This window comes from Hyla sarda, chromosome 6 (assembly GCF_029499605.1).
Source record: "Hyla sarda isolate aHylSar1 chromosome 6, aHylSar1.hap1, whole genome shotgun sequence".
NCBI lineage: Eukaryota > Metazoa > Chordata > Amphibia > Anura > Hylidae > Hyla > Hyla sarda.
The window spans coordinates 194,532,460-194,549,781 of record NC_079194.1 but is presented as its reverse complement, the minus strand read 5'-3'; the positions used below and the strand labels follow the sequence as shown (position 1 = coordinate 194,549,781).

Genomic DNA, 17,322 nt, shown 5'->3' with positions numbered 1-17,322 from the left:
TAGGAGATAAGATGTATTATCGGAGGGGGTCCCGCCGCTGGGAACCCCCGCGATCTCCGTGCTGCACCTGGTGTTCGTTTAGAGTGTCAGGTTCAGCGCTGGAGGCTCGTGACGTCACGGCTGTGCCCCGCTTGTGACCTCACGACCATGCCCCCTCAAGGCAAGTCTATGGGAGGGGGTGTGACAGCCCTTATGCCCCCTGCCATAGACTTGCATGAAGGGGGCATGGCCGTGACGTCACGAGCCTCCGGCGTTGAACCCGACGCTCTAAAGGAACATCGGGTGCAGCACGGACATCACGGGGGTCCCTAGCGACGGGACCCTACGTGATCAGACATCTTATCTTCTATCCTTTGGATAGGGGATAAGATGTCTAGAGGAGGAGTACCCCTTTAATTTAGAATACATTTGCATTTTGTTAACAGATTGCTGCTTATGGTTATGAAAAATGTCTCTGTCTCCCCTTTCTCCAGATTTCAACACTCTCTAAGGTGAAATTCCATTAGAGGTGATTAGAGTTTATTAAAGCATTCTTATCACTCTGTTTTGACTGTAATAATATCTCAGACTTGTACAATAAAAGATAGATTGGTGGAGTCATACTGAGAAATGTCTCTCATTATAGGGGAGGATAGCTATGTCTATACCCACGTAGTCTGTCTGATTGTGGTGCTAAATTATATGGTGCTTATTTTGTGTCTGGATTTTATGTCAGTATAGAAAGCTATTATGTGATATACTGCAGCAATATTTTTTGGACACACACTGTTAATATGCACCTGGAACTGTCAGGCATCGTTCTGATGTATTACTCAATGTATCCTTTGAACAATTAATGACCCAATAAATTTAAATCAAAATTAATTCTAGTGATGACAGCATTCTCTGCTTAGAGGTGAAAAAAAAAACTGTCATCTTTTTTTTTATTTTTTTTATTTTTATTTATTTATTTTTTTAATCTTTTTTTTAGCATTACTTAAAAACATATGTCACACAATTTTATAACTCTACACAAAAAGAGAAGGCCGACATAGTGCCCATAAATCCGTAGCAGCATCATGGAAAATAGTCAAACATACATAACCCATAGTGAAACAATATACAGTATATGAAACTAGTTTAACACCCCATATGGTAATATAAACAATGGTAAGGATGAGAAGAAGAATGCAAAATTGCTGAAAATTTCCCACTTAAAGGGGTACTCCGGCGGAAAACTGTTTTTTTTTTTTTAATCAACTGGTGCCAGAAAGTTAAACAGCTTTCTAAATTACTTCTATTAAAACAATCTCAATCCTTCCAGTACTTATTAGCTGCTGAATACTACAGAGGAAATTCCTTTTTTTTTGATCACAGGGCTCCCTGCTGACATCAAGAGCACAGTGCTCTCTGCTGACATCTCTGTCCATTTTAGGAACTGTCCAGAGCAGCATATGTTTGCTATGGGAATTTTCTCCTACTCTGGACAGTTCTTAAAATGGACAGAGATGTCATCAGAGAGCACTGTGCTCGTGATGTCAGCAGAGAGCTCTGTATTCCAAAAAGAAAATAATTTAGACTGTAGTATTCAGCAGCTTATAAGTACTGGAAGGATTAATATTTTTTAATAGAAGTAATTTACAAATCTGTTTAACTTTCTGGCACCAGTTGATTTAAAAAAAAAAAAAAAAGAGTTTTCCCCCGGAGTACCCCTTTAACCCCTTAAGGACCAGGCCAGTTTACACCTTAGGACCAGAGCGTTTTTTGAACATCTGACCACTGTCACTTTAAACATTAATAACTCTGGAATGCTTTTACTTATCATTCTGATTCCGAGATTGTTTTTTCGTGACATATTCTACTTTAACATTGTGGTAATTTTTTGTGGTAACTTGCATCCTTTCTTGGTGAAAAATCCCAAAATTTTATGAAAAAATTTAAAATTTTGAATTTTTCTAACTTTAAAGCTCTCGGCTTGTAAGGAAAATGGGTATTCCAAATAATTTTGTTATTCACATTTCCAATATGTCTACTTTATGTTTTGCATCATAAAATTGACAAGTTTTTACTTTTGGAAGACGCCAGAGGGCTTCAAAATTCAGCAGCAATTTTCCAATTTTTCACAAAATTTTCAAACTCAATATTTTTCAGGAACCAGTTCAGATTTGAAGTGGATTTGAAGGGTCTTCATATTAGAAATACTCCATAAAAGACTCCATTATAAAAACTGCACCCCCCAAAGTATTCAAAATGACATTCAGTCAGCGTTTTAACCCTTTAGGTGTTTCACAGGAATAGCAGCAAAGTGAAGGAGAAAATTCACAATCTTCATTTTTTACACCCGCATGTTCTTGTAGACCCAATTTTTGAATTTTTAGAAGGTGTAAAAGGAGAAAATTTATACTTGTATTTGTAACCCAATTTCTCTCGAGTAAGCACATACCTCATATGTCTATGTAAATTGTCCTGTACACACTGCATGAAGTCTGACGTTGTGTCTCCCCCGATTTTAAGAAGTAATTTATTACATCACAAGAATAAAAGAATCTGTTTGCACCCACCGGAGAGTTGCCGCCTGTTCCTTTCTTCAAAGTGTATCTGCTGGCTTGTTGCTCTAAAGGCTGAGCACCACCGGGGAACCTGCAGCTGCTGCCAGGACTGTACCGCTTCTTGCTCCGGGGACAAGGTAGTGCCAACTTTTCTTTCTTTTTTGCCATTTGGATATGTAAATTGTCCGGCGGGCGCAGTGGAGGGCTCAGAAGTGAAGAAGCTACAAGGGAATTTTGGAGAATACGTTTTTCTGAAATGGTTTTTAGGGGGCATGTTGCATTTATGAAGCCCCTATGGTGCCAGAACAGCAAAAAAAAAAAAAAAAAAAAACACATGGCATACCATTTTGGAAACTAGACCCCTTGAGGAATGTAACAAGGAATAAAGTAAGCCTTAATACCCCACAGAGGTTTCACGACTTTTGCATGTGTAAAAAAAAATGTTTTCACTAAAATGTGTGTTTCCCCCCAAATTTCACATTTTTGCAAGGGTTAATAGCAGAAAAAAAGCCCACAATTTGTAACCCCATCTCTTCTGAGTATGGAGGTACCCCATAAGTTGACCTGCAGTGCACTACGGGCGAACTACAATGCTCAGAAGAGAAGGAGTCATATTTGGCTTTTTGAGAGCAAATTTTGCTCGGGGGGGGGGGGGGGGGGGGGGGGGGGATGTCGCATTTAGGAAGCCCCTATGGTGCCAGAACAGCAAAAAAAAAAAAAAAAACACATGGCATTCCATTTTGGAAACTAGACCCCTTGAGGAACATAACAAGGAATAAAGTGAGCCTTAATACCCCACAGGGGTTTCACGACTTTTGCATGTGTAAAAAAAAATGTTTTCACTAAAATTTGTGTTTCCCCCCAAATTTCACATTTTTGCAAGGGTTAATAGCAGAAAAAAAGCCCACAATTTGTAACCCCATCTCTTCTGAGTATGGAGGTACCCCATAAGTTGACCTGCAGTGCACTACGGGCGAACTACAATGCTCAGAAGAGAAGGAGTCATATTTGGCTTTTTGAGAGCAAATTTTGCTCGGGGGGGGGGGATGTCGCATTTAGGAAGCCCCTATGGTGCCAGAACAGCAAAAAAAAAAAAAAAAACACATGGCATTCCATTTTGGAAACTAGACCCCTTGAGGAACATAACAAGGAATAAAGTGAGCCTTAATACCCCACAGGGGTTTCACGACTTTTGCATATGTAAAAGAAAAAAAAATGTTTCACAAAAATGTGTGTTTCCCCCCAAATTTCACATTTTTGCAAGGGTTAATAGCAGAAAATACCCCCCAAAATTTGCAACCCCATCTCTTCTGATTATGGAGGTACCTCATAAGTTGACCTGAAGTGCACTATGGGCGAACTACAATGCTCAGAAGAGAAGGAGTCATATTTGGCTTTTTGAGAGAAAATTTTGCTCGGGGGGCATGTCACCTTTAGGAAGCCCCTATGGTGCCAGAGCAGCAAAAAAAACACATGGCATACCATTTTGGAAACTAGACCCCTTGAGGAACGTAACAAGGAATAAAGTGAGCCTTAATACCACAGGGGTTTCACAACTTTTGCATACATATATATATATATATATATATATAGAGAGAGAGAGAGAGAGAGAGAGAGAGAGAGAGAGAGAGAGAGAGAGAGAGAGAGAGAGAGAGAGAGAGAGAGAGAGAATTCACTAAAATGTGTGTTTCCCCCCCCAAATTTCACATTTGGGGTCAGGGGGGGAAATTTTTTTTACACTTTTTTTTACACTTTTTTTTTACTTTACTTTACTGGTTAACCCTACCTGTCCCCGGGGCTGTACTCTCTCCCTGCTCTAAGGGGGGGGTCTTCCTCTGTGAGGGGCTCCGATCTTCACAGAGGGGAAGTCCCTAGCTCCTTCTCACAGCTCTGGCCGCTGAATGAACTCAGGGAGCAAGCAGAGCCGCGAGAAGGGGTCGTTAACCCCTCCCCTGCTGGCTGCTATTGGCCGGCCAATAGCAGCAATCCTGGGGGGGGGGGGTGACGAAATTGCCACCTCCCCATAGATACAGAGGGTGATAGGGGGTATATCCTACACCCCCGATCACCTTGTATCTCCGGGTCAGCGGGTCACACGTGACCCGCAACACCGGAATAGCCGAAAATCGCAAGTGTGAATTAACTTGCGATTTTCGGCGATCGCCTACATGGGTGGTCTGATGAGTGTCCTGGTAGTGAAGGCAATAGGGTGTACCTATATGCTGTGACTTATTAAGTGGCTTTGAGGAAGCCAGACACTCACTGCTTATGACGGGCAGAGGAGCATGACTGGTAGGAATTATCGAAAGTATTCTGCTTCGTTGTCACTTTGGGCTTTTTCAGCCACTGCATCTTTCAGTTGCACATTGAATGCTTTTTGAGACTTTAAGTAATTGCTGTGAGAAGCTGTGGGATTAGATTTGTATTTCTTTTGGTATTTGAATAATTCCCATTTTTTAGCAGATTGTTTAAGAATGGTCACATAGTCCTTGGAGGAATTGTCTATAATTGTGGAGGAGTGTCTATAACTGTGTGTGGTCAGGAGGAATTCCTCTGGAAAGCTAGTGATCTTGCTGTCATAAGTGCCAGGGACGATGTATATAATAGATTTACTGCAACCCGTTAAATACATCTAAGCAGGGCAAGCTGTTTTACAGGATACCTCTCTTGATAACCATAGCTGCACAATTTGTTTGGACAGAAGTCACCAGCCATCTTAGGTACAAGAGCTCTTTTGGGACTAGTGGTGTGGTAGACTTGCTTTTGGGCCCTAAGAAGAGTTACATATGTTCCTTTCTACAGGTAGGAGAATATGCTAAAAGAAGCATAGACACCAGGCGCAGCAACGTGCCATTACCCTTGGCAACAGAATATATATATATATATATATATATATATATAGAGAGAGAGAGAGAGAGAGAGAGAGAGAGAGAGAGAGAGGTTTTAAAGGTTATGCTCAACTTTTGGTGTTGTACTTTGAGCACAACACCATGTAGCGCTTTTCGCCGTGGCAGTAGGCTGTCAGCCATTGCGGGGACCCGGGATAGCTCCTGGAGGGTCTGGAGATCAGGATACAGACAACCACGGACCGTGGTTGGAAAGAAGGATGGCAAGGCGCTCTGCTCCGGTGAGAGGAGTACTCCTTTTGGTCACAAAGGAGTGGACTCGGGCCTCCCTTCTCCCATTGTATGTGTGCCCAGCTACACTGGAAGTAACTGGGAGCAGGCTGTGAGTTGAACCTAATACTGCGGTAATTGCCCCCTGGCCCGTGGTTTTGCCCATACGGCACAGGGGCTATCCCCGAGTCCACTCCTTTGTGACCAAAAGGAGTACTCCTCTCACCGGAGCAGAGCGCCTTGCCCACCTTCTTTCCAACCACGGTCCGTGGTTGTCTGTATCCTGATATGTTCCTTTCTGCAAGGTGAAATTAAAATGTCCCTTTTGTGCTCCAGCAGGTGTCTGATATTTCAGCTGGTTGCCAACCTCTTAATACTGCCTTGTTTTAAATAACCAATAGGTCATAAGATTTAAAAAGTATGCTATGTAAATGGTTGGTTTCTCAGCTTATACAAGCCAAAGGAATCGTACCTCAATAAGGTTTCAAGAGATCCATATACTGCTCTCCTTGAAAAACTCTTCTAAAGCTTTTAAGTTACAGCATTTGGGTGCCTTTATCCCTTTTTCTATACATTGCATTCTTTTTTTCTGTTTACATGTGGTTGAGTGCTACTTAGACCTTTTGCTTTACTTTACAGGCTTTGATGCTTGTTGGCTGTGTAATGATGAAAGAGAAAAATTATATTTTATATAATTAAAAAAAAAAAATTATCACCCAGTAAAAAGCAAAGAACTGTAGATTTTTTTTCAAAGCTTTTATTGAAAAAAGACGTAACAATGTTTATAGTTATTACTGCATATATAAGTCTATATTTTCTTTAAACACTAGCTTACACAGACTAACTCGGGAAGAACAATGGAAGATACCATATACATGTTTCTTTGATATATAGGGACCTATAGTACAAGAGCATTGACAATTCCTGATTTTGATTGTGAAGATGAAGAAGTTTATTCCTTGAATCTGGCAGGCTACAATAACAAAACTGCCCATCAGCTGCTATGTAGAAATTCACCGATGTATGTCTAAGGGGCCTATCTATTATTTATAGATAGCTCAACTGCAATGACCCTTGTTGTATATCTTTCTCTTAATAAAACAGTAGCATTGATTGTGCTCTTGGCATTCCGAGATGAAAGTGTGACCTCTCCCCCTTTTCAAATTATTTTACATGAAATGTTTTGTATTATTATTTATGCACCCAGAACCTGGTACGTTTAAGCACTGAAGGTTAAATGTTTGCCCATTAAGTGAAAGGTCTTCAAAAACTGATAAAAAGGCTTGAATCATCTCAGCGCTAAGACTTGATGATCAAGGATTCTGTTTGCATTTCAAGGGAGAAAATTGTGACTTTTGATCCTAAGGGATTGTATTTATTTATTTTTATTACAAAGTAAAAAAGGAGATGGCACTGGAATCCATCCACCATGCAAGCAACCATCCATAGTATCAATCAAGAGTCGCATACAAAAATACCAAAGTGGGTCACAGCATGATCAGAGACCCGGAATAATTTTCAAGCTGTGTTCTTTCTTGAATTCCCCTAAGAGAACAAAGTTTAAGCAGCATTGGCAGCATGCTTGAGTTTTGTTAACTTTAAAGTATATAAAACAAATCGGACCATGGTTAGAGAGTTAGAAAAGTTTTTGAACACCAGGGTCTAGAAAACAATTAAAGAATGCCCAAAAACAATACAATTTTGAGTTAAGTCTTGAATAGTTTCCGCTACTATCAGACAGGAGCACCAATGCTGTCTATGCCATCCTGAATTGGATCTTTTTAACTGATTTTTACGGTCAGCTAAGCAAGTCATCGATAACTTGTAAGGACCTAGACACTGAGGGCAAAAACTTTTTTTTGTGTTCAGTAAACTTATATAAGCAGAGTTAAAAAAAATACAGTATGGACTGTTTTTTGGTGCTTTACCTGCTTGGAGTTTCCAATAATAATGAGAGATTAGTTGTCAGAAACAGTCTATCTTGTCAAATTCCAGCGAAAAAGGAAGATGTGGCACTCACCACTGCAGAAATCTTCTACACTACATGGAGTTTCTGTTTTATTCCTACATATGTGTAGTCTAAAGGTAACCAATTATGTTTCAACTATCAGGACACTGAATCAGTAAGACTTTGTACATAGTCCCTGAAAAAGTAATGAACAATACATTTTACTGTCAAGCTGAAAAGTTCATTTCACACATATTGGACGTGGTTGGCTCATAATTGACAATCTCTGAATCTGCAAAAACTGTACTGTTGTAACATTATCAGCTGGCCAGTAGTAAAGCGATTCACTTCGTCAAAGGCAGTGAAGGCAGTGAAGCACAGCTGGTGGTCCATGGACTATGTACATATATTTTCATAGAAGAAAACAGCTAGTTGCCCACCGAAGGATAGTAGTGAGACAAGAATACTGGGAAAATATGTGTTTGCAACTTTTATACCCTATGAAAGCAACAATATAAATGAAACAACCTTTTTGTTCACTGTCTTGTCATGATCTCTTGTCCCCTATTGGACTAACAAAACACATTTGTTATGTGTAATGTCGACAATACTGGTCTGTGAGATACAGGTTAGGAGAAGATTAGTATTTCTGTATCAAAACGATAGAGTAGTACTTTAATTTGCTTTCAGAAATGTATTGGCTATGGTACGGGTATTTTTGTAGTCCTTATTTTGACTGATTCTGCTCTGAGATTAAAGACTTTTCCGAGGCCCATTAGACCTACATTAGTGAATTTTTACATAGGAGCTGATGAGTGGTTTTGTTAATGTAGCCTGCCAGATTCATGGAATGCACTTATTCTCTAAGAATGTATTTATTCCCATAGCCTGCAAGATTCATTGATGTACTAAATCCCTTAGCAACAAGTCCTAATGGTAGATCAATGACTGCACTATCCTTCAAGATGTCCACTAGTTTGTCAATTAGGTCAAACAGTATTATTTTCATGTCATTCCTCCTAGCATTGCTAGTTCCACCTACTTAAAGGGAATGTATAACCTAAATGTATTTTACTGAACAGAGCTGAATACTGCCCGCATCTACCACCCGCCCGCTAGCTGTTTCAACTACAACTCTCAGCATGTCCTCACTGTAAGGGAATGCTGGGAGATGTAGTTGCAACAGTTAGCGTGTGGGTGGTAGATGCGGATGGGTGGACGCTGGCCAGGGAGCAGAGCAGGCCGGCTCATAGAAATACAAAACCACGGCTCACAGCGGGAAGTATGAAATTACAGTGCCATGATTTTATATTACTGTAAGCCGGCCGGCTCTGCTCCCCGGCCAACCACTCACCCGCCCACATCTTTCCCCTGACCGCTAGCTGTTGCAACTACAACTCCCATCATGTCCTCACTGTAAGGGCATGCTGGGAGTTGTAATCTTGCAACAGCTAGTGAGTGGGTGGGAGATGAGGGAGGGTTTTAACACCAGGGTGCCTCCAGTTGTTGCTAAACTACAACTCCCATAACAGGAGTTTTAGTTTAGCTACAGGGTGTCTCTAGCTGTTGCTAAACTGTAACTCCCATCATGGGAGTTAGCTCCAAAAACAGCTAGCGCTAGCCCCCAAGTATAACCCTGATACCCACCGCCACAGGGGTGCTGAGAAGAGTTGGTATTTACAGGCCTGGAGCGTCAAAAATGGCCCTCCTGAGCCTAGGCGGTAAAAGGCTGGCATTATTTAGGCTGGGGAGGGCTAGTAACAATGTTCCTCTCCCACCCTGGTAACATCAGGCCATCAGGCTGCTGCTTGGTTCGAATCAGGGTGAGAATGAACATACGGGGAACCCTATGCATTTTTTTTCTCCATAAATAATTAAATAATAATTTGAAAAAAACATCTGTGGTTCCCCCTAGTTTTATAGTGATTTATTGGTTTTTGCTTATGTGAGCCAAATGTATCACCCTCTGTGATAGTATAATTAATAAATATGTCACACATAAGCAAAACCAAAGCAAAACAAATGACTACAGAACTTGCTTACCAAAGCTACAATGATAAATGTCCCCCAATATGTATGCAGTAGGTAATCATTATTTGAACACAGAAGTGTAACTTGTAGCTTCGGGGCCCCAGTGCAAAATCTGTAACAGGGCCCCATGACTGCCATAGGAAACTTATAATACAGGTGTCTTCTTCTGCTGTAGAAGTGCCTTGGAGCCCTCTCAGGCACCCGGAGCCTGGTCTGACTGCTACCTCTGCACCCCATATGGTTACACGCCTGTTTGAACATAATGAAGGTAAAATACAGTCATTGGTTTTCATAATACCCCTAACGAGAATGAAGACATGTTCTTCTAAATAGAGTATCCTTTCAAATATGTTTAGTCAATTAGTTTACATTAAAATCTGCAGCTTCTTTATGCAGGATACTTTATGCATAAATATTCACGAATGGCTCGTTCACACAGACGGATCTGCTGACGATGGACCCCAGAGTGTGCCTCCAGATGTGCCTGCTCGGAGCAGCAATCCGCCGCCAAGACCAGACTCACTGCTATGTGTGAGTTGCCACGCGCATGTGCAGTGTACTTGCACACATCACGGCCGCTACCCCTGCTCCCTGAGCTAGGCCGAGAGTATACATCATAGTGTGTCTGCTTGTAGAGGCGGATTGCTGCTCCGAGCAGGCACATCTGGAGGCACACTATAGGGTCCATAGTCAGCAGATTTGCAGTATTTTACGCTGCGGATTCGCTGATGATGGACCCTACAGTGTGCCTCCAGATGTGCCTGCTCAGATCGGCAATCCGCCGCTACAAGCAGACACGCTTTGGATCTGTCCGTGTGAATGAGCCCTTAGGGAATATTCCAGAATCGTAAAATCCCAGTGATTGTTGAAGCGGGCAGGTCTTGTGCACGAGCACAAGAGGCAAGTAATGGGGGATCAGAAGTAGCCAGAATGCGAGCTGTGGGGACTGGAATAGGTAACAGTAAGTATCCTTTTTTTTTTACCTTGTACTTGGCAGAATATACATTTATTTTACAATCTTGGACTACCCCTTTATTATATGATATGTTTATCAATGTTAATAATAAATTGCACTGGATAAACATCATGCCTAATGGGTGTGGTGCAACAGGGTGTTATTCATGTTTGCTTTAAATAACAGGTTTATCTCTCTGCTCAACTGCCTTGACAAAAAAGGTAGGTTTGAAATGTGTTGGCAGTGTCAGTTTGTAGTTTTATTCATGTAATTATTATTACCTATGAAATATCTGATGAAAGTATGAAATAAAGGTTATATTTTATGAATACAAGTGCTGGAGCCCTGATCGGTATGGAACTATATTTTATGCTCAGAATCAAACAAAATGCTCCAAAGATGCAGAGTAGAGATGGCTAGTCAACCAAAACATTAAAGCAGAAATATTTTTGCAGAAGTGCCTAAAAAGAAGCAGCAATGGAAGGTGGCTACTGTAAAAACCTGGCAAAGCAACCCAAGGCATACAATTCAGCATATGGTGAAGCCTGTGCATTCCAGACTTCAAGCAGACATTGACATCAGGTATTAATTCTTACCTTAGTATGGCCAATTGCTTTTGAACCTGTGGAAATGCAGAGGCTATGTGAAAATGGCAGTTACTCCTAAATGGTTAATGCATTGTTTATTTAAACCTACTGAAAGTCTCAAAGCCTACATTTTGCTCATATATTATTGCCATTGTTTAAAATTCAGCCGTGGTGGTATTAGGAGGTTAAATTATGAAAACAATGTACCGTATTTTTCGCCGTATAAGACTCACTTTTTCTTCCCCAAAACTGGGGGGGGGAGTTGGTGCGTCTTATATGGCAAATACACATTAAAACCTGTCCTATCGCGGCGGTCCCTGCGGCCATCAACGGCCGGGACCTGTGGCTAATTCAAGACATCACCGTTCTGTAACCCTTCAGACGCGGCGATGAAAGCTGACCGCTGCGTCTGAATCGAAAATGACCCTAACCTAGCTGCTCAGTCGGGCTGTTCGGGACCGCCGCGGTGAAATCGCGGTGTCCCGAACAGCTTACAGGACACCGAGAGGGACCTTACCTGCCTCCTTGGTGTCTGCTCCATGCCAGGATCCCCTGCATGGCCGGCGCTCTCCTTCGTCGTCATTACGTAGTCGCGCACGCTGTCCCGTCATCCAATAGGAGCGGCGTGTGTAGCGACGTGATGGCGGCGACGGAGAGCGAGGATACCCAGCAGCAGAGACGTTCCGGAGCGACGGGGACACCCTGGGGACGCAGCGACAGCTATGGAGGGCGACATCCAGGGCAGCGGTGACGGGTCCGGAGCGGTGGGGACACGTGAGTATTACCTCCTATACCAGTGGTCTTCAACCTGTGGACCTCCAGATGTTGCAAAACTACAACTTCTGGCGTGGGAGTTGAAGTTTTGCAACATCTGGAGGTCCGCAGGTTGAAAGTTCAGAATCTTTTTTTTCTAGATTTTCACCCTTTAAAATTGGGTGCGTTTTATATGCCAGAGCGTCTTATATGGCGAAAAATACGGTAATTGTCTAAATACTTTTGGCCCCAATGGTATATCTTATAGTTGTAAGAACAAGGTGTCAAGAATTTCCAAAAGGTTTTGGAAAGACCTATCCACACTTTGAAATGCTTTTTTTTAATTTTTTTTATAGTTTGTATACAGTCTGATATACTGTATATTAGTGTGAGGTCTGAGTGTAAAGGCAAGTTGTGTAATAGGAAATCCATGTCACAGATCAAGGGTTTTGACTTCAGTTTTTTAATATTTACCATGTCTTTAGAAATGTGTTGGCAAATGCAAATCCCTGATTATGCAAAATTGACCATGCTTATTATCAAAGCGGAAAAAATTATTTTTCCTTCAAAAGAAGGCATGTAAATCCGAGTGTTTTATGGCCCCAGTTGGCACCGATGCTCTTGTCTCTATGTTTTATTATGCACTGATATGCTTTTATTTTAATTAGATCATCCAAAAGTTTCTTCTGCCTTTACTGTCATTTGGTGTCTGAGCCTTAAGCTTCCTGTGTATGTTGGTGGGCAGAGTCCCGGCTTTCTGTGATTGTAAATTTAATTAAACAGGAGACTGTAGGATTATAATCACAGATGGTTGTTTTTTGTGCAGGTCCTGCATATCTTGCACATGCACAGTGTATTTCCATGCAGGTTACCGGACTACTAAATGTGTTGTGTCACTTGACGCTCCATCTTCTGCCATTTTCTAGAAGGGAGGAGATTGGTGTCATGGAAGGACACTCTACTTGACCAATGGATGATAGGATGTCCAGCCTGTTCTTATAAATCCACAATAATGTGCCATGTACCTGTGTATAAGACAGGTTCAGATTTTTATCAATAAAAGAAATGGACATTTTTATTCAAATTCAACAAGCAGAAATCTTCTTGTTAGCCATGACCTTACGTCACAAGGCTCAGTTCTTCAAAAAACTATAACCAAATACTGAATTTGCAGAGCAAAAACATTAAATAAATCTTTATTTGTTGCTATTGTGATCAGAACATGACCATGCAAAAAGCAATCATGTTTTTTTTAGATTGCAACTTTACAAAAGCCATGGTTTCTGTATATTGGAGATGATGGAGCCCAACAGACCCTGAACGGCTGGATACTTTATGGGGTGAATAGAATTTTTCTTAAAGGAAATATGTAATCAGAAAATAACCTATTGTTTAATTAAGTTTTATGTTTATCATATTTTAAAATAATTGTTTGAGCTTTTTTTTTTTCTCAAAATTTCCATTTTTCTACCTATGTTACAAAATAATTTTGAAATCTTAAAGGACTCCGAGCGTACCTGTACACCCTGAGTATTTCCGGTCCCCGTCACTCGCCGGGTGGGGATCGGACCGGGATGCCTGCTGAAATTATTCAGCAGGCATCCTGTGACAACGCCTGGGGAGGTCCTGAGACCCCCCCATGCTGGCGATCGCCGCAAATCAGATCGGCGATTTGTGACAATTCCTGGTCAATCGGGTCCCCGGTGACCCAGAAAAAAAGGATGATAGGTGCTGTGCGAGACGGCACCTATCATCCTTTAGGAGCAGGAGGGCGGTGGCACTGGCGCCTGATTCATCATCCATTACCCGCCAACGAATCAGGACTACTGCTGTGGGGGTGTCACTAACGGCACCAGCTCCGCCCCTGTTCTGGAGGGCGAGAGTGGGTACCAGGAGTCCTCACCTGAGGCTGGGGCCCCCGATCCTGCCGCCGATGCCGGGGCCCCAGCCTCCCAGGAGTGGAGTCGGCAGCGGCGGCGTCAGAAGGATCTGGCGTGCGCAGCAGCAGGAGGTAAGGCTGGCCTCCCGCTATTGCTTAGCAACAACTCCCAGCATGCGCAAAAGGGCATGCTGGGAGTTGTTGTTATGCAACAGCAGAAGGCACAACTACAACTCCCAGCATGCCCTTTGGTAGTTTGTGCATGCTGGGGTTGTAGCTATGCAACAGCTGGAGGCACATTTTTGTGCCTCCAGCTCTTGCATAACTACAACCCCCAGTATGCACGTGCAGCCAAAGGGCATGCTGGAAGTTTTAGTAGTATGCCTCCAGCTGTTGTACAACTTCAAGTCCCAGCATGCCCTTTGGCTGTCCGTGCATGCTAAGAGTTGTGGCTTTTGCAACAGCTGAAGGCACACTGGTTGCAAAACACTGAGTTTGTTACCTAAATCAGTGTTTTACAACCAGTGTCCCTCCAGCTGTTGCAAACTACAACTCCCACATACACTGACAGACCTTACATGCTGGGGGTTGTAGTTTTGCAACAGCTGGAGGCACACTGGTTGGGAAACACTGAGTTAAGGAACAAACTCTCAGCGTTTTGTAACCAGTGTGCCTCCAGCTTTTGCACGGACAGCTGAAGGGCATGCTGGGAGTTGTAGTCTTGCAACAGCTGGAGGTTTGCCCCCACCCCATGTGAATGTCCAGGGTACATTCACACGGCAGGGATTTACCCCTACACAGTTACCACCCCCCCCCCGCCAATAAAAATGAAAGACGTCTGGTATGGCACCATTTCCAAAATGGAGCCTCCAGCTGTTGACAAACAACAACTCTCAGTATTGCCGGACACCCATTGACTGTTCAGGCATGCTGGGTGTTTTGCAACAGCTGGAGGCACCCTGTTTGGGAAACACTGCCGTAGGGTAATTTTGGTATTGGTGGCAAGTGTAATTCTTGCTTCCGAGCTTGTCCCTACGCAAATCCCTAATTTAGGCCTCAAATGCGCATGGCGCTCTCTCACTTCGGAGCCCAGTCTTATATCAAGGCAACAATTTAGTGCCACATATGGGGTATTTCCGTACCCAGGAGAAATTGCCTAACATATTTTGATGAGCGTTTTCTCTTTTTACCCCTTATGAAAAGGTAAAGTTGGGGTCTACACTTGCATTTTATTGTAAAAAAAAAATTCATGGCCTAAATTCGTGATTTGCACAGGTGTGGCTGATTTTACAGACATAATTGCAAAAAATCGCTCACATCACTTTGCTATGCTCTGGTTTGGTCCTCCATCCCCGTATGCAGCCGGATGGCTCATTGTTCATACATGGATGCCTATGGAGGAGCACATGATGATTCACTTCACTCTGCCTCCTCCACTGCACCTGCACTCCTTGCTTGAGAGCAATGTACTGCTATGGAGAAGGCATGGGGAAGTGTCTCATCATGTGCTTCTCCATAGGCTGCCATGAATGGATGATAAGCTGTCTGGCTACATACTGGGCCGAAGGTAGAGTTGCCGGTATTTTATGGCCTTTGTTGGTAATTTTGTAGAAAAAAACTGGCCTTGCAAAGGCCAGTATTTTTTAGGAAAAAGCCCCTGGCCACTGAGCCCAAATGATGTGCCCTTAGCCCCGCTGCCCTGGCCCTGCCTGCAACAGCTGCCACAGCTCATGGAAGCATAGAATGTGTCGGCAGATAAGAACCATTTGGCCCATCTGGTCTGCCCAATAATCTGAATTACTATGAATAGTCCCTGGCCCTATCTTATATGAAGGATAGCCTTATGCTTATCCCATGCATGTTTAAACTCCTTCACTGTATTTGCAGCGACCACTTCTGCAGGAAGGCTATTCCATGCATCCACTACTCTCTCAGTAAAGTAATACTTCCTGATATTACTGCATTAACCTTTGCCCCTCTAATTTAAAACTATGTCTTCTTGTGGTAGTTTTCCTTCTTTTAAATATGCTCTCCTCCTTTACCGTGTTGATTCCCTTTATGTATATAAAAGTCTCTATCATATCCCCTCTGTCTCTTCTTTCTTCCAAGCTATACATGTTAAGGTCCTTTAACCTTTCCTGGTAAGTTTTATCCTACAATCCATGTACTAGTTTAGTAGCTCTTCTTTGAACTCTCTCTAGAGTATTTATATCCTTCTAGAGATACGGCCTCCAGTACTGCGCACAATACTCCAAGTGAGGTCTCACCAATGTTCTGTACAGCGGCATGAGCACTTCTCTCTTTCTACTGCTTATACCTCTCCCTATACATCTGAGCATTCTGCTAGCGTTTCCTGCTGCTCTATTACATTGTCTTCCTACCTTTAAGTCTTCTGAAATAATTACTCCTAAATCCCTTTCCTCAGATACTGAGGTCAGGGCTGTGTCAAATATTCTATATTCTGCCTGAGGGTTTTTACGCCCCAGATGCATTATTTTCCACTTATCCACATTAAATTTCAGTTGCCAGAGTTCTGACCATTCTTCTTGTTTGCCTAAATCCTTTTCCATTTGGCGGATCCCTCCAGGAACATCTACCCTGGTACATAACTTTGTGTCATCAGCAAAAAGACATACCTTACCATCGAGACCTTCTGTAATATCACTAATGAAGATATTAAACAACATTGGACCCAGTATAGATCCCTGAGGTACCCCACTGGTAACAAGACCTTGCCCTGAATATTCTCCATTGACTACAATCCTCTGTTGTCTGTTACTCAGCCACTGCCTAATCCACTCAACAATATGGGAGTCCAAGCTCAATGACTGCAGTTTATTGATAAGTCTTCTATGTGGGACAGTGTCAAAAGCCTTACTAAAATCTAGATATGCGATGTCTACTGCCCCTCCGCCTCCGCTCACTTTTAGGAGGTCGCAGCCAGTGCTGCATAACAAACAGCGGATGCTGTGGCCACTTTAAAACAGTGTGACAGCGGTGGCTGCAGGGACTGATGAGTTCCGCCTGCCGGTGCCGAGAGAAGCTGGCAGCTGCCTTTCTGCTTCACCTGAGCCTGCTGAAGACACACAAGCCACGTAAGTAGGTACAGGCAGCAGGGGCACAGGGGATCAGTGGGAGGGGGGGGGGGTGAGATCAATTAAAATTAGTAAAAGAGTATGGCACAGGGGTGAAACAATTGAAATGGTTAAATGGTTATGGGACTGGGGAATTGTGGGAGGGGGGATGAATCATTTGGAATGGTTATGATACAGGGTCTGGGGGTGGATAAATTGAAATGAGTATGGCACGGGGGGAATCAACTGGAATCATTATGGCACAGGAGGGGGGGTTAATGTGATGTCACACATATATAAGTAATTATGCAAATTAGCATGGCAGGTATTTTTGGGCAAGAAAGGTGAAAACCCTAGCGGCTCCCCATGATCCACTCTAATCCGGGGTTCCCATGAGTTGTCAATCCACCCCTGCCTCCAGCTGTGGACCTCACTGCCAGACTCCAGAGGC

The 17,322-nt window shown here is 42.8% G+C and overlaps 1 long non-coding RNA gene across 1 annotated transcript; it reads left to right on the top strand.

Annotated features, from left to right (window-relative positions):
- The first annotated feature begins 470 nt into the window (after positions 1-470).
- Positions 471-9,891, top strand: LOC130276566 (uncharacterized). Its single transcript, XR_008845169.1, has 3 exons — positions 471-508; positions 2,494-2,665; positions 9,799-9,891. It is a non-coding gene; the product is annotated as an uncharacterized LOC130276566 (long non-coding RNA).
- The last annotated feature ends 7,431 nt before the right edge of the window (positions 9,892-17,322 follow it).